Here is a 27,951-nt window from a genome sequence, read left to right as displayed (position 1 = left end):
AGTATGTTCTTTTTGAGGTTTGTAATTCATTTTTTGCCCCCTAAGTCAAATCTCAAATTGATCTGTTTTGACTGTGATTAGTAAATTGACAGAATTGACATTCATCAAGGAGATTGTTTTGGCATATTCATAAAACATTTATTATATTTGTAAAAAGAGACAATCTCATTTTGTTTCTGGTAGAAAAGGAATTTCAATTTGTTACTTTATGACGGAGTTCAACAAACTAAAGCTCTTGGGCCAAATGTGACTTGCAGCCATTCTTGTACTTAGCATTTTATTGAAACACAACCACACCCATTCATTTGTGTATTATCTGTGCTGTTCCCAGTGAGGCTACAAGGTCAAAGCTGCATAGTTGTGACAAAGCCCAAATAGTCTACAAAGCCAACATTTACTTGCTGTTTGGTCTTTTATGGAAAATGTTTGATTACTACTACTATAATAAGAACAAATGATTTTGGTTTGAATTTTGGTTTGTTGCCTTGAAACTTTCACTAATAATAACAAAAATAATAATAACTAAAAACTACATGGCAGATGCTGTTCTGATCAGTATACATAGTTTAAGTTATTTCAAATTCAAAACTAACCTTTCATAAGTGTAGGTTATTCTAATATTAAAGATGACAGGAGTGAAACATATAAAGGTGAATTCACTAGTCTAGAGTCACACAACTAACCAGCAAGTGGCAGTGTAGGGTTTTAATCCCTAGGACCTAGTCCATTGCTTACCCTTTAACTGCTATTACTGCCAGATGTGATCTTGTTTAGGCTTTGTTTTTTTGTTGTTGTTGTTTTTTGTTTTTTCCCTGAGTTCACTGTCATCTTGATGTTTTAAATTCAGTTATTACATTCTACTTTTTAACGTAGAAAACCACACTATGTCAAGAGTGATTTTTTTAAAAAAGATTTATTTATTTATTTAGAGAGAGAGAGAGCAAGAGCAAGGTGAGGAAGGACAGAGGGGGAGAGAGAAAGAGAAAGACAGAGAGAGAGAAGCTCAAGCAGACTACCCACTGAGTGTGTAACCCATCTAGGGGCTTGATCTCAGGACCCTGAGATCATGATCTGATCCCAAATCAGAAGTCTGATGCTTAACTAACTGAGCTACTCAAGTGCCCCAAGAGTAATTTGTTAAATATTATCTTATCATATGTACTAGTAAAATGACTTTAAAAAAAAAGATGCTGATATATTTAAGGTTCCCCCGATTTCCCCCATTCTAAATATGAGGAAATTACTGGCCTGCACTTTTTCCTTTAGGCAACAAGACTATAATAGTTATAACTCTTGCACTTTCTGACATTTTATGTATCAGTTTATTTATACTTTTTAAATCCTTGTTAATTCAGTTACAAACCAGAACATTTGCTTAGCTAGAATATTTTATTTGCAGACATTTCTGCAAGTTCCCCCCCCCCTTATCTAAGAAGCCAAACCATTTGATGAGTTTAAGGAATGCTTCAGTCCCATCAGGCCCTGTAGCAGATACCATCGTCACCTTCCCAAATCCCTTCAGATCTCTTATTACCAACTCTATATTCATCTCCTGGGTCCTGGGGATTTTGCTCTTCAGAGTTCACACCTGTGACCTTTAATGATGTGGTCCTTGGCACTCAAACTCTCTCATCTCTGTGTAGAGAGAAAGAGGGAAGAAACAAAGATACAGTCAAGAAAAAGTAGGATGCATTCCAAGCTGATAATTACAGATTAACAAATGTCAAATAAAGAAGGGGGGGAAGGCCATCAAACAACAAGAATAACATCCAAAACTGTAAGCAAAAAATCTGGGGCTTTTATTTCTATGATCTTGCCATAGGCAGCAATAAATGAAGAAAAAGAAAGGAAAAATAAAATATCTCTGACAGAAATATCTCCTCAGTCTGTATGTTTTGTTTTTTGTTTGTTTTTAATTTTTCTTCCCCCGTTCTTTATTACAGTAAAGCTACCTTGGCCTGAGGTGCCTGGGGAGCTCATTTGGTTGAGCATCTGACTGTTGGTTTCATCTCAGGTCATGATCTTTCAGGTCTTGAGATCAAGTCCTATATCAGGCTCTGTACTCAGCAGGGAGTTGGCTTGAAGATTCTTTCCATCTGCCCCTCTCCTGACTCCCATGCTCTCTCTCTCTCTCTAAAATAAATAAATAAATCCTAAAAAAAAAAAAAAAAAAAGGATGCCTTGGGCCTAATCTAACTTAAGTTTGTGTGTGTGCATGTATGTGTGCTTCTGTGCACCTGAAGGAACACAAATATATGTGTATATATATGTGTGTGCATATCTATATAGAAACATTCATTCACATATATTGGCTTTTTATTTTTTAAGATTTTATTTATTTATTCATGAGAGACACAGAGAGAGAGAGGCAGAGACATAGGCAGAGGGAGAAGCAGGCTCCATGCAGCGAGCCCAATATGGGACTCCATCCCAGGACTCCAGGATCATGCTCTGAGCCAAAGGCAGACGCTTAACTACTGAGCCACCCAGGCATCCTATTGGCTTTTTTTCTTTGGTAAAAAGAGGTGAGTAAGAAAGAAAATAGTAAAGTGGAACTTTTTCATGGTCTTTATTCTTCAATATTCTCAAATTAAAATTGTAATGTAAAATATTTTGCATTTAATATTCATTGGTTCATGCCAAACTGAAGCATAATTTTTTTTCTTAATTACTATATTGTTTAAGGTATAGCTTGGGGATCCCTGGGCGGCGCAGCGGTTTGGCGCCTGCCTTTGGCCCAGGGCGCGATTCTGGAGACCCAGGATCGAATCCCATGTCAGGCTCCCGGTGCATGGAGCCTGCTTCTCCCTCTGCCTGTGTCTCTGCCTCTCTCTCTCTCTCTCTCTGTGACTACCATAAATAAATAAAGAAAAAAAATATTTATAAGGTATAGCTTGATAATTAATTTGATTTCATAATTTAATTACACATTTAAGTATCCTAAAGCAATAAAGAAATTCAGGAGTTTCAGGTGATGTATGACCAATGAATAAGTTCTCATAGGATACTTTGTAAGCAGGGGAAATCAAATGGCTACACTGAGTGAATAGAACATTTCCCCTCCTACCCTACATACAATGATAGTCTTCTGGAATGCCTGGGTGGCTCAGCCATTGAGCATCTGCCTTAGGCTCAGGTAGTGATCCTGGAATCCTGGATCAAGTCCTGCATTGGGCTCTCTGGGGGGAGCCTGCTCCTCCCTCTCCCTATGTCTCTGCCTCTTTCTTTCTCTCATGAATAAATAAATAAATTTTTTTAAAATTAAAAAAAAAAGAATGTCTTCAAACTGGGGCATCTATACCTTTAAGAGTATATAAAGTTCAAAGCATATAAAAGACTACATCTTTATGTTCCAAGTCTCCCATTTCCTAAAGTTGTTGTGCATCAGCAAAGATCTCTGGCCCAGTGGGATTCCCTTTCTCACATGTCCTTCACAAAGGGACTTTTCTCCTGATTTTCAGAATGTCATATTTTACTTACATTGTATTTTGTTGTTATGCTCTAAAGTGCAAAATCCTGGGCGATGTGGTAATTCCTGTCAATAATACATTTATAAGGAAGAATTTAATGAACAAATGCCTAGCAACAAAGTACTTTTCACTTTAGATTATTCTCAAATCATTATTTTAACAAAATTGAAGGAGAACTTAATCTAGTTATCCACTTATGAATAACTAAACACTTTTTTACGATAAATCAGAGTAAGTTTTGGAAGCAATAGCAAAACTTTGAAGAAATGAGTTATATTGCTATTTTAAAAGTTTGTTCTATTTCTTCTACTTATTTATGGAGACATAACTTCTTAGTGTTTATATTTGTTAAGGAACAATTGAGCAGGGATAGACTTAATACCAGAATCATATCTCATTCTAATAACCAATAACTTGTGTTCGTGAATATGTGTACTGATTGGAAAAAACAAAACTCTTCACATTCTATTAAAAGCTATATTTTCAGTAAAATATTTTCCTTTAAGATTTAATAAAGATAAGAACTTATAAAGTACTTGTCTCCTTTTGATCAGTTGTGTGTTATTGCACGTTAATATTTTTAAGTTTATTTATTTAAGTAATCTCTATATCCGATGTGGGGCTCAAAGTCATGACCCTGAGATCAAGAGCTGCATATTCTTCTGACTGAGCCAACCAGGTGCACCTGCACCTTAATTTTTTAATAACAAAAGGACTTGCATCATCTTACCCAGATGAAGTTACAAACATGGGTCTATTTCTATGTTCTCTATTCTGTTCCACCATTATTTTACTAATACTACCTTGATGTGTGTGGCTTTATAGTAAGTCCTGAAATTAGATTGTGTTAGTGCTTCGATTGTCTTTTATCAGAGCTCTTTAGGCTATTCCAGTTAGCTTTTCCTTATCAATCTTAGAATTCAGATTGCAGTTTTTTCTACAAACATTTTTTTTTTTTTTTGCCACAGATTTTGATTGGTTTGTGTTTACTCTTTAGATAGATTGAGGAAAACAGACATCTTGACTGAGTCTTCTTGTTGAGTCTTCTACTCCATGAACAAACGCTGAAAATACAAGCTAGGTGTCTTCCATTTCCTCTTTTAATTCCCTGTTTTCCCTTCCCTATCCTGTTTGGTAATCCAGGACATCAACCTTTATAGACCACATCAAGGGCTTCCTTATTCTCTGGCTTCCCATTGGCTTGGGCAAAAGAAGGCACCCATAAGAGATCAGAGGGCAGAAAATGAGGGAAGGTGAGTTTCATCACCAAAGGTGCAATTTCTATTGAGTAGCCTTCTTTCACAATTACAACTCTTCCTGGAATTTTCTACATCAGGTTTACCACTGACAACAATATCCACTATCCTTCACTGATTCCTCTTACATCTGCCAAAAACTTTGAAATTGACCCTCAATTAAAATCTTAAATTATTCTTTTGGAATATGCCATCACTTTACTGCCATGGTCATAACATTGTGTGTTTTCAAGTGTAGTGCCATTTAAAGATAACTTGAATTTAATTATACACATACAAACATACACACATACACACAGAGTCTCTATTACTGGTAAATATACGTACATGTTTGTGACTTAAATCAGATGACCAGTGTCCTTCCATGTGTATTTTCATTTCATGGGGCACGGTTATGTTTATATATGCAGAAGGATGTCCACTGTATTAATATATTTTCATGTTCTGTGAACTTTCTCACAAATAAAATGTGATATGATATGAATCCTGAAATCATATAGCACAGACAAGATGAAATGATTATTCCTCCCTGGATCTAGAAACTTTGACCTGTAAGATCAAGAAGTTTTTAATGCAATACATGTTCTAAAACCACTGATTTTTGTACTGTAATTTTGTAAAAATAAAATTTATGTGTAAAGCGTATTATTTTATTCATAGTTTAAAATGTGATCTGTAAAATTTAGCTTATTAATAAAGCTATATTAATATAGTTTATTAAAGTGTATATTACGGAGTCACATCTGAAGAGGAGAAAATTGTGATGAGATTTATATAATGTGTTCCCTTAAACAAGAATGTGTGTATTGCATTGAAATGAGAAATATTAAATGTTATAAACTATCTTCATTGTTATCAGAACTCTGATGAGACAATGGAGTACAAAATAAGTTACCTCAAGAAGATAAAAAGCTAATGCTGTCATTTTTCCATATATCTGAATTATCACTGATGAGAAACTCCTAATTGGCATTTTGACCTTTAAGCAGATAATCCAGTAAAACCTTCATTAGTAGTAGATCAAGAAGAAACTGCAAATTAAAATGCAATTTTCTGACTTGTTAGAAAATCTGCTTACTGAGTTTAAGAACATCTATATATAATTATATAATTTTCATTATCAATGAAACATGCTGATAATAGAACAATTCAAAAATATGTCACAAAGAATATATAAATTACCAAGTTTAAGAATTTATATTTTACTTTTTCTACATTACTAAAAGAATCAATTTCATGTATAGTTTTTTAAAATGAGCTAAGGAATAATATATACTATTTGCCCCTTTGCCCCTATTTCATTAAATTTTAAGTAATGTTTTCCTTTTGACATTCAAATATTATTATTGAGGTTTGCAGTGAAATTTTTTTAAGAATGAAATGGACAAATTTGCCCTTCTCACAAAATTTTCCACTAGATTTTGGAGAGTGGGAAGTAAAAAAAAAAAAAAAAAAAAAAAAGAGGTTTCTTGTTTTTAACACTCTTTATGGGTAGACATGAGAATCACCAATTTTATATCTGACCAATTCTTCTATCTTAGTTGTTTTGTGTAACTATGTAAACAGAACTTCGCAATGTCAAATTTGTAGTGTTACTACACTTATCACTAGCAGCCTTTTGGAAAACCGCAATAGATATCCTCCTTTTATAGATTGATTTCTCGTCGCTGAACAAATTAAAGTGTTACTAATGATGGCAATGATTTTGGCCCTCAGGACAACTCCAGTGACTATGTGTGTTTATGATGGCTACTGTTTGCTACTCCTGCCCTTTTGAAAAGCCCAAGGCTTGCTCCCTGGCATAGCATAGTTAAGATCATTAAAAGCATCCCATGATTATAGTCTCTCTGCAATTGCATTGTGGGATAGAGCACATCATGAGAAGATTAAGAGTATGACTGTCATTATTCCAAGTCTTATTTGCACAAATTTACTACAAGAGAATTAAAAAGTAAAAGCCTTTTCACATCAAGATTATAATAGCGTGATATTGAATAATAGTAGAAATCTTATTGTGAAACCTGGCCCCAGTGTATCATTGAGGTGGATTACCTATGTGATGGTTAAAGGTACTACTATCTCTAACTATAATGGAATTAAAATCTTAAGAGGGTATTATAGTTTTCAAGGCAGCCATGATTTTTAAGTTGTACATTTTTCAGAACTTAAGTTTCACAGGTTGTGATGTAAGAGACTTAAATGTATTTAATTCATTATCTATAAGTATTAGTGAACATTTGAGAATCATTTCCTTTTTCTCATATGGAAAACTTGTAGCAAATGCCTACTACATTCATAAGAATGAAATAGAGTCCTCATCTGATGTTCAATCCTTTACATGAAACAGATTTCAGGCATTACATATAATTGGGGAACTTACTGATATGATCAGGAGTCCTAGAAAATTGCATACCATGCCATCATTAAAAAAAAAAAAAAAACTTTTCTTAATTTATATCACTCATACCAAGTATCTATCTCCTCTACTTTTCGTTTGGGCATCAGTACAATCAGTATATGAATCTGAACTATGTTGGCAGAGCTTATGGAAATGACACATAGTATAAAATTTTAATGATGAAATGTTTTTATCAGAAATAGCTACATATTCTTAAGGAAGAAACACTGAACTCAAAATGTGGTCTCAATGAAACTAAGCATTATGTATAAAAATTACATTTGTTTGAGACTATTTTCATCAAAGTGTGTGCCAAGTCTGATGAGACAGCAGATTAGGGAAGCATGTCCCTGAAGACTGAGAGTCTGAGAATATAATACTCAAAATACATGACCGAGTTAAGACTCAAGAACTATGAAGCCAATAATGAGAAGAGAAGAATGAAACTGGAAAATTAGAAGGGAAAAGAAAAGAGACTAGTTCTAAAAAATGGGTCAATCTGTTAAGCAATCAGGTTTGTAACTGTGCCAGGCAGATTGCAATTTATGATTTATTTACAATTTCTGTGGGAAAGGACCCACTCAGGTTACTTTCGTTAATGGAGATACAGCATGTGTGTATATAATGAAGTAAGAAGGATGGAATAATATCAGTTGCTGAAAACTAGAGCTCACAGAAAAGTGCAATAGAATGATTACCACTAGGATGTGTTGCAGTTCTAGCCTTGCACAGCAGCGATGGTTCTAAATAAGCAGACCAGTAGTTGCAATTGTGGCCACAGCACCTGCCAGGTATTCTGTTCTTTATTCTTCCTTACTACTTTACCATAATACTAAGGGCGTGTTCTCTCTACTTCACAATCTTTTACCTCATAACTAATCACACTTCTGGGCTTCCGTATTTTTTTTTTTTTGGTTTCCTATGCCGCCCTAATTTCAACCACTCTACCTTCTACTAACTTTCCAGTGTTCCATGCTCAGATTGTCAAAAAAGAGATATCTGCTTTTGCTGCCTTGGCAGCACAGTCTGTTAATGGTCATACTCTTGGTTTCAGCTCTCTTGACCTCAGAGTTGTGGGATCTAGCCTCGCCTCAGGTTCTATGCTCAGCGATGAATCTGCTTGAGTTTTTCTCTTTCTCTCCCTTTGCCCTTCCTCCCCAACTCTCTCTCTCTCTCTCTCTCTCTCTCTGTCTCAATAAATAAATAGATCTTTAAGAGAGAGAAGGAGAAAGGTCTGCTTGAACCAGCCAGTCATGATCCATGTTAAAGTGTTTCTATGGGCTGAACATTTTGCTAGTTCATACTTTCCTCTTTATGCAGGAGGGTGAGTGAGTCTCAATTTCTAATTATTGTTCAGATATCCAGTTCCATACTGTACCAAGCACAGATTAATGTGTAATATGTGTAATTCTGTGTGAAAAGTAAAAAATTATCATGTATGTGAGAAAATATGATTTCCTCTGGCCACCATCAATTTAGATGCATCTATCTACACATGCTCAATGTCTAAAAAATTGATTGATTAGACTAAGTTAGGCAGAGTTCCTTTAAATTCTTTGCTGTTATTTTTTAAAAATAATTCATGTTTTAACAAACAAATGTAAACAATGGAAAATATGTAAAATAAAAACTGGAAATTCCCTGTAATATACCCTGAGAAAATTGTTATTAAGAATTGATTGTATTTTCCTTGTTAGTTTGCTATGTATATCATAGAAATATTATGTTTTCTAAAATGGGATAATAAAATAATTGTAGATTCATATTAATTCTTATGAGACTATATAATATTCTATATAATATATATTTAATTATTTTTGGCACTTTATCATTGCAAATAACACTTTTGTAGTTATATATTTATATATCTATGTAAGAGTTTCTATAGTATAAATTCTTTTTTATAAAGATTTTATTTCTTTATTAGAGAGAAAGAGAGAGTGAGCACAAGTGAGAGCACAATCAGGGGGAGTGGCAGGCAGGGGGAAAAGGTGAGGCAGTCTCCCTTCTGAGTAGGGAGCCTGATGTGGGGCTTAATCTCAGGACACTAGGATCATGACCTGAGCCAAAGGCAGACATTTAACTGACTGAGCCATGCAAGGCCCCAATAGTATGAAGCCCTAAACATAAAAATATTGGATCAAAAAATTTTCCATAGATTAAGTCTTTATTATTTAGGTAACTTAAAATATATGACACAGTGTTATACAAAGTTGAAAATATTGTATACCTTACACTTTCACATTTTTCTTCAGCTTTCATTTTTCTAATATTTTCAACTCCGTGCTTCAATGCTATTAGATTGCTCTTCTGCAAAACAATCTCACTCTAACTCTATCTAACCATCAGCCATCTCTGGACTTTTCTCAAGAGAATTGTATGTTTCAGAAAAAAAAAAAAATGAAAAAAATGAATCAATGAATGAGTCAAAGTACTCCTATGATTACCAAATTCAATAGTTCCTAAAATCTGCTGCCAAATTCTCTCTAGTTTACCTTGTTTTACTCTACTTCCTGGCAATTGTTCTTTACATTCTTCATATAAATTAATTATAATGACTCTATTCTCCATAAATCTTGAAATCCATACCCTCTCTTAGCAGATTATCTTGCCTTATCCATCATATAAAATAATCCATTTGATCAGACTTCTCTTAAAATTCTGGGATGAAACCATAGTCTTTTCCCCTTCTTGTAAAATCAGGAGTGTTATTATTCCTTAATCTAAAGTTTTACAGATACCAAAAGCAAGGTCTTGTATTCCTGAAGAAGACAGGTACTGGCTGTTAAAAGAAAAAAAAAAAAAAAGAGAGAAGGGAAAATCAATAGGATCTAACCTTCTCCTTTGTAGATTCAGAACTTCAGTCTTTTCACTACTCCTGAGATGAGCATCTCTGGAATACGACCCTGCATACACACATACACACACACCACAAACACACAGCAAAAAAACAAATTAATAAATGAAACAGAATAATCCAAAAACAACAATGTGCATTTAATAAATCAGAAATATATATTTCTATAATAAGAACTTCAATAACTATAAGAACTGGAGATTATTAGCTACCAATCAATGACTGTTTTACTTATACTGAGATGTATGGTAAACTGAACAAAATCGTAAGTTCAGTTAGCACAGAAACAATACATGAAGTTTACTTGCATGCTTAAGATATCTGATGTATCTTCCATCACATTAGGAATATGTAGGAGAAGGATACCCTCTTCCTTTATAATTAATTTTCTTTTAATCTGTTTTTACTCTGGATGTGGATTAATTCTCAGTGAGAATTGCTATTGCTTATTTTAAATATCTTGTCTAATATAAAATTAAAAGTGGCTTTTCAAGAGTACCTCATGCTATTTGCATAGGACCTCAAAAGTATTAAGCATCTACTATGTTCCATATACTCTTTCAGTCATTAAAACAAGCCTTGGCCTTATACTTGTATTTCACTCATATATACTGAAATTATGAAGGCTCTCTGTAAAGTAGAACCTGAAAGAAAACAGAAACATATTTGTCTTTATATTTTATGAAATTGTATTTATTTATTTTCCTCTTATTATTGACTTATGTCAGTTTTGGAACACACTGAATCTCTAAAATGTTGTTTCATTTGTTGGATGAAAGCAGTACAAAACAGAACACATGGCAACTCATTATGATGAATTAAATATCCTTTAATCTCTGTGAGATCAAATAAACATTAAATCTGATCGTGTTGGGATCCCTGGGTGGCGCAGCGGTTTGGCGCCTGCCTTTGGCCCAGGGCGCGATCCTGGAGACCCGGGATCGAATCCCACGTCGGGCTCCCGGTGCATGGAGCCTGCTTCTCCCTCTGCCTGTGTCTCTGCCTCTCTCTCTCTCTCTGTGACTATGACTATCATAAATAAATAAAAAAAAAAAATTTAAAAAAAAAATTAAAAAAAAATCTGATCGTGTTATTACAGCAGGGTCTGAGGCAAAAACTGAAGTCTTTTGCTAGACAAAAACATTTAAAATGTCATTGCTTTAAAAATAAAATCCTCATTATGTCTAAGTTAAACGAAAAAGCTAAGTAAGGTGTGAGAGGCTATGCTAAAAAAAAACATGCTGTCTACTGGGATTCTTGCTTCCATTGGGCAGCATATTCAATCACTGGCTCAGTTACAAAATGAAAGGTCAATGGGTATTATCTATAGAAGAAATAGAAGGTGCGATGAAGTCAAATTATCGATGCAAGTACTGGATGATTAGGTAAGTAAGGAATAAGCTTTTTTTTTTAATAATAGTGGTAAAAATACTTAACATGAGATCTACCCTCTTAATAATGCTTTAATGCATAACTCAATATGAATAAAGAACATGTATATCAATACAATGGAATATTGTTCAACCTTCAAAAAGAAGAAAGCCCTACCATTTGCAACATGAAAGAACCTTGAGGACATTATGCTAAGTAGATTAAGCCAGTCACAGAAAGAATAAACTTGTGAGCCATTGAGATCTGGGGAGTTGTGTACTTAGAGCAGCTAGTTTTGTCTTCCCTGATACAGTGAGTGTGTGCATTCATTTGAAAATATGCATTTCTTATAAGGTATTCTTGAAATAATTGAAAAAATTCAGGACTCTTGACTTCATGCAGTCTACTTTGTAACAGCAGGAGAAAGGCAAAAAAAAAAAAAAGGAATTGTGCAAATAAATGGGCATGTCTTATTCTTAGAAAGCTAAGCATCAACAAGAAGAGTGAACTGAGAGTGATGAGGGATAGCATAGTTGTTTGCAGTGATACATAGGTGAAGAGGTCGCTGTCAAACATGAGTAGTATGGAGGGAACACCATGCCAAAGAAGATGGTAGGCAAACACCTAGGTCTTGGGTGTGCTTCGCTGTGAAATTAACAGAAAGGTCAGTGTTTCCAGATCCCAATAAGATAAAAATGGAATGAGGAGGTGCTACAAACTGAGGTTTGAGTTGTACAAAGAGACAACAAGCAGTAGCTTCCAGTAAAGCAGTTTGAATTTCCCTCTAAAGCCAATGACAAACCTGTTAGTAAATCTGTTACTAAATTTCCTATTTTTCTCAGTTTAAAGAACATGATTGTGTGAATATGAAATCAGGTAGTTGATTAATTATACAATATAAAATTAGAATGTTAAGTGAGGATGTTAGTGGCTTTGTTTTGGTACATGGATCATTTTTGTCTCTGTCATCTGATTGATGATAAGCAGTAGTACAACTTTGGAGAAGAAAAATATTCTGCAATTTTCTAGGCAGGAGATGAAGATGGCTACAGTAAGGACATTCATAGCACAGGTAGAGAGTATTAATTGTGGATTCACTTCAATTATTTCTATGGAAAGCTTATTCACAGTGGAATTTGCAATTTCATTTCCTCAAATGTTTTTCAGACAGAAGTTCTATTATTAACAATGGAAGGAAATATTTATCAACTACGGGTGCTTTTCCAAAGTGTTTTGGTACAGACATAAGAGTTAGGTATATTAGGTAATCTTCTCATATTAAAAATTAAACAATACATTTAAAAAGTGAGCAAAAGCATATATGATTTTAAAACTCTCAAACAAAAGGCAAATCAATGGGGAAGTGGTCTTCAAATATCTGTACGCCTTCATTGGTTATATTTAATTGAGTATAATGAAGTCTTATAGCTTTTCACAATGTTTTTGCTTCTCCTTATTGAATTGCATTTACTACAAGGTGCTCTTAGAAGATGACAGATTGACAGACACAGAAACTTCACATAGGAAGCTTCAAATTGTCATTTTTTTCCCCAACTAGAATGCTATCAGGATTTTTATTTCTACATGAAATAAGGCACTAATACTTTGGTACTCTATTAAAATGTAGTGTCACTTTGATGAATTAGGTAATGGGCTGACATCAATACATCAAAACAATGAGTTTCGGGAGAGATTCAAAAAGCCTTATGAGCTTAAATCCAAAGATACTTGAATGTTGAATGCTAAGTAGTAGTTAGAAAGAGAATATGGAATTTGAGAATGTTAATGTGTACACATGAATTAAATCTATGGTGGCATTAGAACATTTTCAAAGGCTATGTTTGCAGAACACTTTTCTATATATTAGGTTATATCAAATAAAAAATAAAAATAATTATATACGTATGAATAATGGAATTTCTATCAAAAATATGTTACTAAATTCCTATTTTTCTCAGTTTAAAGAACATGGTTGTGTGAATATGAAATCAGGTAGTTGATTAATTATACAATATAAAATAAATCTACAAAGTAATTCCTTTGAATAATATAGAGTTTATTTTGCTTTATGAGCTACATTGATAAAACGTATAGTCCTGATCACCAGATGATTACACAATTGCTTTCATGATTGGAAGTTTTCTTTTTTTGCCGCTGTGATGATTGGCTTGCTCTAAGGTCTCCTATAGCTTAGTTTATTGGTAGTCTCCATAGTTCTCTTGAGTAAGAATGGAATAATTCACTATTCTCCATCTTTCCCCTAAATTTAATCCCTTGAAATGGACAAGGAGTGGCCCATAAAATGCTGTAGTGTAACTATGACATAGGCTAACAACCTTAGCAAAAGCAATGAATTATGCTGAGATGTAGATATTAAATCTTCTTATAGCTATGGTAAAAATACTGAATAAATTTGTATTCCTAGAGTAAGTGTATGTGCATGTATTTATGTTTCCACATGAGTGTATGGGGGGGGCAAGAACTTAATGTTATTTGAGTCCCAGGATGAAGAAATGTTATAGAATTGATTCTCATTATCTACAGTAGTTATTTTCTATAAATTCACCAAGAAAACCGAATTAGTGAATACTGAATCCTCATTCCTAGGGGAAATACAGGGTTGGTTTTTGGAAAACTCTGGTATAAACATTTTATCAATTTATCAATACGTAACCCTGTTTTATGTGAGTTTGTCTTTAGAGACACCTTATTTAATTCATTCTGCTGATTCATTAACATTGAACTTTGCCAACATGTTAACTCATGCCTCAGTGAAGCTTACCTAAACATACTATTTTCTCTGTAAGATACATCATACTCTATGGCATTGAAGAAAACTACACAGTACCTCAGCACTGTACTTAGAAGCCATCTTAAACAGCTGGAATCACCATCAACAAAAACAACAAGAAACAAAAACAAACAAAAATGTGACACTAATTATAACCCAAAAAGGACACGTTTATATGAAAGCTGAAACAAGAAGACAGAATGGCCTTGTTGGATCCCAGCTGGAAACATGTGCATTAGGTCACACAAATTTTTCACTGTTCTATGTATGTGGAATGTCCACAAATGACCACAAAACACTCCAAATATTGAGTTAGTTAGGCTTAAGTAGGCAAATTCACAAACACAAAATTGTTAATAATGGGGATTAACTATTTGGTGCTGGAGAATAGATACATTTGTGAAAATAAAGCACCACCATATAACAAGTTCCTGTTTTTATAAAGTAAACTGAAATTTTTGAGGTAAAAATTTCCATCTTAGTCTTCAACCTCAAGTTGAAGAGAATTATGACTATATGAGGCTTGACTTTCTAATGTTCTGATTTGAAGTTTCAAGATCAGTTTTCTTCTCTATAAAGAACACTAGACTAAGAATGAAAAATCAGTTTTAATAATTATTTACCCTCAAATAAATCAAAATGGTTTCTGAGGGATTTGTTTCCCTTAGCTGTGGAAGCCATGTGCAGCTTGTAATAATACTTGTATTGTCTATATGTCCATCCCCTGATCATTCAAGACAAAGTCACTGATGGCCCATTATAAGTCAGAACAAATGGAGTGGAGTTATGGCCCCCTGACTCCCCCTATGTTGACTCATGTCAGTCATAAAATCTAGTATGGGACAAAAATTGGAGGAAATATGTTACACATCAATTCAAAATGTTTTGATTAAGCACCTATGTCATATTAGGCACTGTTAATTGCTGGCATGTACCAGCGAGCAACATAAACGGGGTCTGCTGTCTTTGGGGAATAATAACCTACAGTGCCTCATCAATCACAGTGTACAAATACCTGCTGGGTTTTGTACATACTTGTATGGATCTACTTAGATTCCTCTAATGATCATTAGGAAAAATCTTTCATTTAAAGGAAATATCCACTGGCTTGAAATATTTTGTGATTAAAGACATGGCTGTCATTTTTAAATCAGTTGAAGAAAGGAGATTCCAAGGTAGCAATATTTCATCACTAAAAGAGTCTATTAGCATTATTGATATTGAATTATTAATCACTGAATTAGTATTGCTGTCTCTCAGTCTCAGAAAATGTTCTAAATACGAATGACTGCTTGGATGGCATAAAAAGTTCACCACATCTTTATAACTGCATGGAAGGTAAAAGGACTTCCTGTCTATACTTTGAATTTAAAATATATTGAGGGTAAACTAATTAGGAGGGGAAATTGAGCAGCCTGTAAACTGTATACATACAACACACACACAAAAATCAATACATATAGATACAGATGTACGTGTGTGTGTACATAGCAGTTTAAGATGTTTTTATGTTTATAGAGCATATTTTGGGGATTTATGTCAGTTAAGTTTTTCTCTTTTTATTGGTGTACAATTTACCAGTATTACTTAAACCTGAAGGCAGGAACATCTGTCTAACTTTTACAGTCAGGTTCCATGATCAAAACTGTACTTCTTTCTTTGTTCATGTATTTTGCTAGCCCATAAAATTTGCAACATGATTATTATATATAAACATAACACTATCATTCCATTATTGATACAGAAAACAAAAATGAAAATACTCTGAGAGTTGGCCAATCCTACCATCATCTTATACAAATGTCAGAGTCTAAATGCAAAGTTGTATACTTGAAGAATTTTCTTTCAAGTACCACACAGTCAGTTCTGGTGGGTATGCATCAAGGAAATTTGGAAATGTTTAGGACATTTAAGCATTTTTTCCAAGGCAATCTTTAGATTTAACTGATAGGCTTAGAAATCTAAAGGACATCTGATTAAAATTTATAATACTCTATTGTGTGCTCTGGGATTAATATCACTTTAGGAAATGAATTACTGAGATACTTTAGAAATATTTCACATTAAATAATTGTTTAAAGTTTAATGGAGATAAATTTACCGATGCTTCTAACAATCCATACTCCATGTTGATCTCACATTTAAACTTCTTTATTTACATAATATGAAGAAAGATGTGTTACTATCAGAGAGGGGAGCCATATCATTTTCTAAGGAACTTAAAGGTAATTTAAAGTAAAAACATTACTATATTTCAGAGAAGTCAAATAATGTTTTTTTTAAAGCAAAGGATTAAAATAAATGTTCCTATATACCTTCAATGTTTATGAATGAGCTTATACTTAATCAATTTGATAAAAGTTACTAGCAACAAAATGATTAGTACAAATTCTATTTTTAAACCAATTACATATCTAACTTGGCACAAATTACTTCCTTCCTATTGTCTATCAACCTCACCTGCCTTCTCTGTGGGAAAGTTCCTAAATTCACTTTATAAATACAGTGGTGACAATACTGACTTAAAAGATAGGTGCAAAATATGTTGTCACTACTGATGTGTTTATATTACACCTGCATTGCAACTGGAACAAATATTTTTGTCTTGAAAACAAAGCCAGGTGAGCTTGAATTAACTTGTCTGTTTTAACCACTGAGACATTAAATTTTTAATGACTTCAAGGTTTTAAATTATAAACAACTTCCTCAAGCTTTTTTTGGATCTCTGTAAAAAAAAAAGATTGATATAAAAAATACATAGAAGAAAACAAGGAAATAAGATAGTCTTATTTTGTCTCTTTGTATTGACATTGCCCAAGTAGTATCAGTTGCTATTAAAATATAAGTTAGGCTGTGCAAGGCTTTAATGGAAAGATTGGCAAAAAGAGAAAGAAATATATTTTTGAACTTCCAATGATTAAATGCCCCAATTTATCACTGGCGTCATTCCCATGACATCACTTTCATGTAAGATATTGCTTACTACATCACTCATTCAAAGGCATTTAAAAGTAATAACAAAGAATTTAAACCTATTTCCTTCCAGAGGTATCTTAAATTTTCTTTTTAATTTATCAGAGTACAGTTAGGTAGACAAATTCATGCCAGGTAATTCAATGGAGGGTATTTAATATGGAAAGTTAATTCCAGAATTTTATAACAGGAAAAGGGCAATTAGGGAAGAATTAGGAAATCTCCACTTTTAACAACTACTGGAGGCTACTACCACTCTTAGAGCTGAAGAAACATAGGGAGGAGGTAGTGGTACCAGTTTCAGACCTCATAGTGAATGGAGGGGCTGGAGCAGATGTGCCTGTCAGCTGCTGCAAACATGGAAACATAGTTGGTGTGGTGAGAGCTAGCAAAGTAGAAGAGGTACAGCTTCTCTAAGAAATGTTGCCTGAAGAAGGAATATGTGAGGAACACCTACTCTTCAAATTTCCTTTCCATCCCCAAATCTTCCCCTAGTGCATTGACTGAACCTAGCCATAAGTGACTAGGCAAGGGAGTATGGGAAAAATGTGCAGCCTCCACTGTTATGCCAAGAAGAGCGCAGATGAAGCAGTATATGAAACCGAGAACAAATGACTAACACAGCCCTCTTCTAAAAGCTTTGATCTATTTATGTTATGTCTCTTGAAATTTTTAAAGTCTCTAATGTTCCCCACTGCGAACAGTAAAAGAGTTAATTAACCCTCTTCAGCAAGACCTTCAAGTATTTTGCAGTCTAGCACCAACCTAATTTTCCAGCTGGTTTTCTGCTACGCCCTAACTTTCAGTCTAACGTAGGGGTAAATAAACTGACTGCCAGGTCCCTATCACAGAGTAACTTCAGGTCATTAAACCTTATATATGTTGTCGCTTTTGCCTAGAATGCCTTTGCTGGTCCTCCCCCCAAACCCAACACCTCTCTATCCCACGATTCTTTCTGCCTTAGGAAGTCAATTCAAGAGTATTTCTGTGAACAGTTTTCGACATGCACATAAAATTAATTACTTTATAGTGACTAACCATATTATTAGTATAATTTTTACAATATTATTATTAATGATATATGTTTCTATTAATAAACTAAACTCCTTCAGGGCAAAGGCCAGTCGATAAGCACAGAGAATGGGTTATTATCAGCTCTCAGTAAATGTTAAATATATGAATGGATTATATTCTTCTAGAATCTAAAATTATATTTGAGTTCCAAAAAAAACTCCAATGTACTAATCATCATGATGACTTTCTTTTTGTACCTGTAGGTTTAATGTTCTGCAGTATTAAAGGTTTACACTGATATACAGAAAAGCAAAGTACTTAGTTTTCTCACTAGCAATCTTTCTTAATTAGTATTTTGCCAAATTTTCTCTCTCAAAACACTATCTTCCCAATAATGTAATATTTACAATCTCACATGGCTGGGGGAATATCATTCTTGTCATTTGCAAACTGGTAAATAATCAATGATGCCTGCAGGATCAAAGAAAAATGATCACAAATGTTGAGCTTATTAGTGCTAGCCATTATTTCTTTTCCACTCACATCCATTCTTACTCTGCTGAGTTTGAACAAGGAAGTCATATGTAGTATAAGAACCTAATTCTCTAGCTGTGAATGACTGAGTCATAGATAAATTATTGACTCAAACTGGGAGGAAGTGTACCTTACAAATGTCCCCAGGTGCTCTTCCTTCCCAGCATTAAGCTTGCATCTCAGGCAAGAAGGAGAAGAAGAAAGTAAGGATGTCCTTTTCCAAAAGCAAAGTTTTTCAATCAGTCTCAATTAGATTTCACTTTGTGTTTCCTTGTGTTACATGGCAGCCCTTAAAATAAAAGAAAGTGAGAAATTATGTTCTTTACTTTTTAATCTCTCCAGGAGAGGAAGGAACGTGAAAAAAAGAATGCAGGTGGTATTCTGAATGAGCACACAGCATCTAACCAAACAACATGGAGATCTGGAGTTAGAAAACTCTGTGAGATAGTAGTGTACCTTGAAGGCAACATAATCTCCTCCCTCTGCCACATGCAAACCACATTCTCCAGTGTAGAAAGTAAGTCTTCTGCAGAGGAAAGTGGTATGTAGAGATGGGATTGAAAAGAGAACAGAAAGGAAAAAGATATGTGGCCCCAGAGTAGGAGGTAGAGAACAGCTGTCTGATGTTTCATTTGCTAAGCAACCCAGCTGTAATTTGAGTAAGAAGAGTCCCAAGATTCATTAGTATTTAAAAAAAAAAAAAAGGTCTTTACTTAAGATGGCTCAAAAGATTTTTTTTTTTCTTGTTTCTTTACAATCAAGTTTCCTGATTGATAGAAGAGCTGAGATGTGCTATAAGAGCTGAGTGCTATAAGTGGAAAGTCTGCCAACATCTGCTCTATTTCTTCAGTATGTGCCCCTGCCTTCACAGACTCTATGAACATACAAGAAAACTCATTTAATGGCTATATGTATAACATTCTCTATTATCTATTATCCCCCATTTAAAAATTATCAGCAATCTTGTAAAGAACCCCTTTAAAGGATAGCTTTCTTCAACTATCTAAATATTTAGCTAATCATTTAGCATTTAATGGGGATCCATCAGAAGCAAAATTAAATATGAAGTGCAGTGGAATATCTGTACTTTTTCTACTTACTTCATGATACAATAATTCTTAGTAATGTCTACTCACAGAGTTTCATATATAAATAAATATTAGGATCTGTGAAAATGCAGCTAGAGATTATTCCTAATCATTCTCCTAATATGATGTATTTCTCCTATTACTTGATATGCTTCATTTCTGTTTGATGCTTAACTCACTTCTATGTGATATTAGGAAATATGCATTAGCCCAAACATCACCTGACAGATTTTAGCAGTTCTCCCCATGGAGTTCATTTTCTCCTTAACACTTTTTCAAATATCCTTCCCAAAGCAATGCATTTGCTTATAAAATCAATACGTCTTTTTTAAAAGAGGCATCCGGTTGCCAAGAACAAAGTACAAAAATGAACTTTAAAAATATATAATCTGTTAGAATTGTGGAATGGCTAAAAGTGAATATAAGAAGAGCCTGTTGGTTTGTTTTTTAATAACTTAGTATGATTCAATATTTGGTGATAGATAATATCAAAGAGGAATTTTATTTTTCTAGGAGTTTTGCTTATTTTGTATCACCTTTTATGTTATTAAGCATGCCATGTGCAATTTCTGCTTAAATTTCACTCATTAATTATGCATCCTACAGATGCATCTCCCATATATGTCTGCATGTGTAATGCATATTTAGCCTAGATCACTGAATTATGGATAGAGAATACAAGAAAAATATTTTGTTATTTTCCTATATGACATCAAATGACAGCGTTTAAAAGGACATTGTAATATGTGAAATATGTTTAATAGTTTCATCCACTTAAAAACATAAAGTAAAAAAACAAACAAACAAAAAAACATAAAGTCACATAATTTCTGAGAGTTTCTTGTCCGAGAGTAAGAATAGTGAGATTTCTTTTTTAAATGTGTATTACTTCATTAAATGCATATCCAACATATCATCAACAGTTTATTTAAAGAGAAAAAGCTTAATGATAGAGTTCAGGATCTTTTAGAACCACACCATTCTTACTAAGAAATTGTTGACATAACAATTTCTGAATTATTGAATTTAAAAAGAATCCTTTAACACTTAAAAGGAAACAATGAAAGATTTCACATCTCTGTGATGTAATTTTTCTGTTCACTAAAATGAAAAGAGGATGTCAAACATACAAGGTATTAATAGCAAAATCTTACACTATGCTAATCAGTAGTTAAAACGCATCCTGAAATACAAACATTACAATTTCAAAAAAAAAAAAAAAAACCAGTATTTTCAATATTTAAAAAAAAAAAACAAACAAAAAAACAAATGGTCTTCTTTGTATTGCTTTGAATACACACATGGGAAATAGCTAATTTAAGATAATAAGGATACTGCCACATGGACTCTCAAGCGGCAACCTGAAGAGCTCCTTCTCCTTTGAGGGATTTTCACATATGGTTCAGGAATTTGAATTCAAATTCTAATCTTTCAGTCAACACTTATTTATTGTGATCCTGCTACAGGCTACCCATTTTGTGTTATGGATAGAATAGGGTATTGGGGAAGACACAGTCTCTACTCTTACGGTGCTTATCTCCTACTTGTTAAAGGAGATGAATCTGAGAACACTTAGAGCAGAACTCAGAAAGTATTTGGAATGAAGACCCTTTTTTTAAAGATTTTATTTATTCATTTATTAAGGACACAGACAGAGGCAGAAACATAGGCAGAGGGAGAAGCAGGCTCCCTATAGGGAGCCTAATGTGGGACTCCATCCCAGGACCCTGGGATCACAACCTGAGTAGAAGATGGTCAACCGCTGAGCCACCCAAGTGTCCTGAATAAAGACACTTCAAAGTGAAGTTTCCAAGGTTAAGAATGGATTAAGGTCTTATGAGAGTGAAGGATGGTGGGGTAGAGTGCTTTATTAGGTTGGGAAGTCAGGGAAGGCTACCTTGGGAAGGTGACAATTGAAGGAGCTGGCCATATACAAATTTTAAGAACCTTCTGAGCAAAGTAAGTAACTGTGTAGAGAGAGACCTTATGCTGAAGGAAGCTTTGCACATCTCACAAATGGAAAGGTGGTTGATGTGGCTGAAACTTGAGGAAGAGCAGTGTAAGTTGAGTTCCCAGAAAGAAGCAGGCTCCTGATTATTTAGAGCCTTGAAGGCGATGGAAAAGATATGAATTTAAAATATACCCTAAAAGCCTTAAAGTATGCATGTATTTTTACTTAACAATACTATAAGAGTCAGATATAGTTAAAGATGGAAGAAATAAAGTATAATAAAATATAAATATGATGAACCATTAAAGAATTTTAGAGAGGGGCAACTGGGTGGTTCAGTCAGTTAAGCATCTACTTTCCACTCAGGTCATGATCCTGGGGTCCTGGCATCAAGGATATGTCGGGTTTCCTACTCAGGGGGGAACCTGTTTCTCCTTCTTCTTCTACCTGCCGTTTCCCTGCTTGCTTCTCCCTGTCATATAAACAAATACAATCTTTAAAAAAAAGAATTTTAGACAGATGGAAGACCTAAAAAATTTACAATATAAAGTTTATGTTATAAATATATATAACTATGACTGGTGGATCAGAAGGTTCTGATGGTGGTAAGGAAGACCAACTAGGTAAGCACTTTAGTAATCTAGAAGAGAAGTCATCTAGATCTTACTTCAAGAAGACACAGAGGACGTCACCACTTGAAAGAAATTTATGAAGTAGAATTTAAGGCAATAAGATACTGAGTTCCTGATTAGACATAAGAAGAGATTATATATATATATAATATATATATTATATATATAATACTACAAGCACATAAATAGATAAAAACAATAATTGCAAATTTGTACACAAATTTTGAGGGAGAAAGGATACATTGTATAGAGAATAAGCTTCATAACTGTGTGGTGTGGGAGTGGGAGATACTCTGTACGTTGTTTACAACTTTTCAGAAAAGAAGTTATTTCAGCTAAGACTAGAAAAAAAAAAGAGGTATAGCTGCTCTCTAGGAATAGGATGAACTCCTACCCAAAATATAGTTTAGATGTCAAGACTGTTGAAGCCACATACACACCAAAAAGGTATGAAAGGTCTTATTACTTACATGATGAGGCTCTGTGAAAGCAAAGCAGCCCCCCAAACTGATCCAAAAGTGGCTTGAAAGAGCAAAAAAAGGGGACTTGCTTGGAATAATGAGTGGGGCCATGAGAAGGGTTCCTGTGCACCGAAAGGGTTTGCAGTAGTTTGAAACTCCTCCTGGTACCAAAAGAATGAGCACCCGGGCTTTCTCATCAGCTTGTCCAGATGTGGAGCAAAAGAGGAAGGGAAAAAGGTGAGGTTTAAAAATGCTCAGAAACCAAACATCCAAAAATAGAGACTCCCTTATAGGAAGCTACCTTTGGACAGAGTTTTATGGCTCAGGAGAGGGTTGGTTTAATTTTAGGTTGTAGGAGAATTAAGAACATAGACCTTGAGGCCTGAGAGAATGGAGTATAAGCAAAGCAGAATGTGAATGTGGACAGAATGCGGTGCATAAAGGTAAGGACATCTCCAAAAATTTCTGTCACTTTTTCCACATTTCTCTGCATTTTTTTTCAATCTCTTAAAGATGTTATTCAGGCTAACATCATCAAAACAGGCACTAGCTCTAGAGTAGGATCCTACAGGCTTCTCGTGACTTGCAAACCTTTCAGTAGTCAGATCAGTAAATGTCTGTGAGCTCTTGAGAAGAGGCGACTGTGAGGTCAACAGGCACTACTTGGGAAGCAAAGGACAGTGGCTCTTTCACAATGCATAAGAATATGATTCATCCTTTGAAAATTGGTATAGCACTGGCACTAGCTGGTATAGCAGTCATCTTACTTTTCATATTTTCTATAAGTAAAAGATGTGAACTGAAACTTATGACCAAAAGTGAGAAGAAAGATACAAACATTTCAAATAATAACTTTTCTTAAAAGTCAATATAAATATAAAGCATAAAAATAAAGGGTATTAATACATGACCTGCATTCTCTTAGTTTTGAAAACATATATGATATTATACAGGAATGTGATTCACTTATATATAAAGCCATGTCAATTTTTAAAAGATTTCTTTACCTTTGGGTGCCATTATCTCCATTCCTACCCTCCTGATTCTGTGATCAACACAAGCTGAATTTCAGCTCCTATGTACCATTTAAAGTGTGCCCTTGCACAGGGCACAAATTGAAGCAATGTAGAGATTGGCCTTAATGTCATACTTCTTGAAAAATAACAATGTAAATGTTATTTATATTTTGAAAATTAGGGAAGAATAGCTGTCTTGTAAGTAATAGAAATGAGTTATTATATATGCATATCCTATTCTATACTCTATATATTATGTATGTTCTAAATCTATATATATTGAAATCTGATATATATATATATATATATATATATATATTCAAACTTTAAGATATTTCAAAAAACTTTTTGAGTATTTCAGATTATTAACATTTGGTTCTGCGAAGTCTCCTGCTAGGGGAAAAACAAAAAACAGTAGTCACTTGTCTTGTGTTTTAAGGAAGGGAATCAGTGAAAATAATAATTTCCTTCATTTCTTATTCTTTTAAGTTATAGGTCAAAGGTGAACTTATCTCCAGTTTAAGAAAGGAAGGAGTCTTTTGGATATTTGCTTTAAAATATCACTAGAAAATCTTTCATTGCACTTTTTTTCATTGTTGATGTATACAAAGCAATGACATACATATATGTATGAGCAAAGTCACCAACTGAAGTTAACTTTTCTTTCCCTGTAGGAACATGGTAGAAAATAGCTTGGAATTTCACTTTGTTACTTTTTTTGTTTTGTTTTTTATGAAAATACTAATTATCCTCAATAGGAGCTCTGGTAATACATTATTTCATCTTTCTTTGTTGAAATAACCCAAATGCTGTCAGACTATTAAAGTAGTTTTGTCAGTTTTTAAAAGGAAGTCTTTCTGTCCAATGTGAGTGGAGAAGTGGATGAAATTACCTGACAAAATTCACTGATAAATAATAATTCATTTTGCATTATTAAAGCATTTTTCATTGTACATTTGTGATTAGAAGTCTTAGCTTTTTCTTTTACATCTTATGATGTTTGGGGAGTATATAAATAAAGCTACAGATATTTTTTTCTCCATCAAAAGAATACTTTATATAAACATATCTTAAGCAAAAAGGAAAATTCATTTTTATGGTTGATTTTTCACAGTGACTCACGAAGACAGACTTTTTACTACAAGTGTATATAGCATATTTAAATTGAGGAATCTTTCTTATCTAAGAATTGGTTTTCTCTTTTCACAGTACTTTTTTGTGAATCCTCTAGCCGTCTGTATTTTAATGAGAATGGTTATGACCAAAGGAATATATGGATTAATCAGGCACAATAAGCCCTTTGAAGGATCAAAGTAAATGCCTTTCAGTAAAACTGTGTGCCCAGACTGTGTTGATAACTGAAGAGTTTTAGTTAAATAAAAAATGCTGACTTATCTTAAAAGTTCACTCTCATAAATCTGCTTTCCCTAAGATTTTGAAGAGCTTCTAGAAAGAATACTGTAATGATAACTTTGTTGAGAATATTTTATTTTTTTAGCAAAACAATCTAATTGTCATATTTCTTTTTACCAGAGTAAAACACACACACACACACACACACACACACATCCTTGTAATACAGTTTCTTAACATATATTTAAAAGAATTTGCAATCAAAAGGAACCAAATCAGCAAACTGCTTATCTCAACATACTTCTAATGTTGAAATTATTCATTGAGAAATAAAAGTTGAAGATTCATTTTATTGTGTGAGAATGTTACAAAAATTTAAACTACATCTGATAAAAATATATAATGAATTTTAAAGGTTTTTGAAAATCAATTGCTTGATACTTGCCAAGTGAATTTTTACATACTCCACTTTAAACAGCTATAAAAATGCTGATTATTCATCTGAGGTTATAAAAATATGATTGTACTGAAGTAACAAATATAAGCTCCAAAAATTGAAATATGTGAGTTTAATATTTTATAGTAGTATTAATTTATATAATAATGAAAATATTTTAAAGTATTGAGAATTAGAGGGAAATAATTATATTTGTTCATTATCTAAAATAGTAATTGAAAATATTTTATTAAAATGTTTTATTACAAGGTAACACAATAAATGTATTACCAAATTTTCTGTTTAAACACAATATATAATATTAGCTTCAAAAATTAAGTAAAGTTGCTTCAATTAAATTTAAAAGAAAGTTTCCAAATCCTAATTACAAATACATAATTTCATTGTAAAACCTTCTGTATAACACTTATAAAATAAAAACTTTTAATTTATTATTTTTCCTTTTTCATACTGAAAAAATATAACTATTATTCTCAAAAATTAAGATGCAATGAATTTAAGCAGAACAAAATTCAATAGAGACTGCATTTATTAGGAGATTCAATTATTTTTAAAGGAGATTGTTAAAGGAGATTCAGTTATTTTTTTATTTATGCAGTATTAAATCAATATTATTAAATATGAAATCCCTCTGAAATGCAGAGGGAGTATATAGAGGAGAATGTAAAACCATAGAACCAGAAAGAAAATGGACATTATAAAAGAAAGTGCTTGGATATTTAGGTCAAGTGGAGCCTACATACATTTTAATTTTAAAAAATCGTAATCACAATCTCATTTACCTTGTACATCATCTCATCATTCCAAGCTCCATTTGGCATATTGGTTAGCTAGGGTTTGGGTAGCTTACTTACTTTAGCACAAACAACCTTGTTGATGATTCATTCCTGTGGCAGATGGCAGATGCTATCCTTGTCCCACGTATAACTCACAAATCTCTCAGTGTGCAACTTCCAAATGCCTGAAAGCTTTTGTTTCTGGAACCACTGCAAGCAGAACCACCACAGAATGAACTCTCAGCAGCCCTGAAACAATGACTTTTGCTATTTTATGAAAACAGAGTTTAGCTATCTTAACTTTCAAGTAGGATAATTTTAAGGTTTTTTTGTTTTGTTTTATTTTGTTGTTGTTTTTGCACTGTTTCCACAATTTTTCCATGGGATTAAGTTCCTTGTTCTTAATCGCTATACATAAGCCTAAACTGACTGTGACAGGTAGCCACAATACATTCATGAATTCAAGAAATTCAATAAATTATTTCTCCACATTCTATGTTGGTTATTTAATTTAAAATAATTCACCAGGTTTACAAATTCCATTAGTTTTAATTTTTTTCATTTTAGTTCAACAGGGTTTATTAGCACTATCAGAAGCTTAATGTTGTACTACTTACAATGATGGGTCTCAAGATCTTTGTCATGCTTCATGCTCCACAGTGTTAAAAAATAATTACATTCCGGGACACCTGGGTGGCTCAGTCAGTTGAACATCTGACACTCGTTTCTGCTTGGGTCGTGATCTCAGCATCCTGTTATCAAGCCTCACATCAGGTTCTGTACTCAGTGGGGAGTCTGTTTGAGGATTCTCTCTCCCTTTCCCTCTCTCCCTCTCCTAGCTCATTCTCTCTCTTTCTCTCTTTCTCTCTCTCTCTCCCTTTATCAAACAAAAAAAATACACATTTAAAAAATTACATTTCTATAGAAACATTCATGTAAACAAAGCACATTCTGGCCGTGAAACTCACCTTAACAAATTTAAAACAATAAACGATATACAAAGTGTTCTTTGGAAATTAAAAAAATTAATAACAGAAAGGTAGCTGGAACACCTCCAAATATTTGGAGATTAAACAATACACTTCTAAATAACACATGTATCGAAGAAGATATCTCGAGAGAAATTTAAATTTTTTTGTACTAAATGGAAATAAAAATATAATCCATGAACATTTGTGGGATGCCAGAAACAATGTTTTGCAGAGAATTATAGGAGAGAATGCATATATTAGAAGAGAAGAAAAAGCTAAAATAAACAATCTCTGTCTCTATCTTAAAAAATCAGGAAAAAGTAACCCAGCAAATTAAATTTAAGCAAGAGAAAAGAAGTAATAAAATTTAGAGCAAGTATTAATGAAGTTGACAACACAAAACTGATAAAGGAAATCAAAGAAACCAAGTTAGCTCTTTGCAAAGATCAATGAAATTGATAATCTCCTAACCAGGCTAATTAAGAAAATAAGAGACTAGATGCAAATTACTAGCATAAGAAATGAAAAAGTTATCACTATCAATCCATGGATCTTAAAAGGGAAATAAAGTAATATTATGAA

The 27,951-nt window shown here is 33.4% G+C and overlaps 1 long non-coding RNA gene across 16 annotated transcripts in view; it reads right to left on the bottom strand.

Annotated features, from left to right (window-relative positions):
* Positions 1–1,329: 1,329 nt before the first annotated feature.
* Positions 1,330–27,951, bottom strand: part of LOC106558100 — a 267,855-nt gene continuing 241,233 nt past the window's right edge. For 9 of the 16 annotated variants that reach the window (XR_005382172.1, XR_005382178.1, XR_005382176.1 and 6 more), the window contains 8 exons: positions 26,477–26,608; positions 18,795–18,953; positions 10,481–10,625; positions 9,961–10,030; positions 5,622–5,757; positions 5,054–5,212; positions 3,481–3,535; positions 1,331–1,635 (listed from right to left, as the gene is read on the bottom strand). This is a non-coding gene — a long non-coding RNA (uncharacterized LOC106558100). Of the gene's footprint in view, positions 1,636–3,480; positions 3,536–5,053; positions 5,213–5,621; positions 5,758–9,960; positions 10,031–10,480; positions 10,626–18,794; positions 18,954–26,476; positions 26,609–27,951 lie in introns of all 16 variants that reach the window. The other 7 variants (XR_005382180.1, XR_005382184.1, XR_005382173.1 and 4 more) reach the window with 6 other exon arrangements.

Source organism: Canis lupus, chromosome 31 (genome assembly GCF_011100685.1).
Source record: "Canis lupus familiaris isolate Mischka breed German Shepherd chromosome 31, alternate assembly UU_Cfam_GSD_1.0, whole genome shotgun sequence".
Lineage (NCBI taxonomy): Eukaryota > Metazoa > Chordata > Mammalia > Carnivora > Canidae > Canis > Canis lupus.
This window is presented reverse-complemented; position numbering and strand designations above follow the sequence as displayed.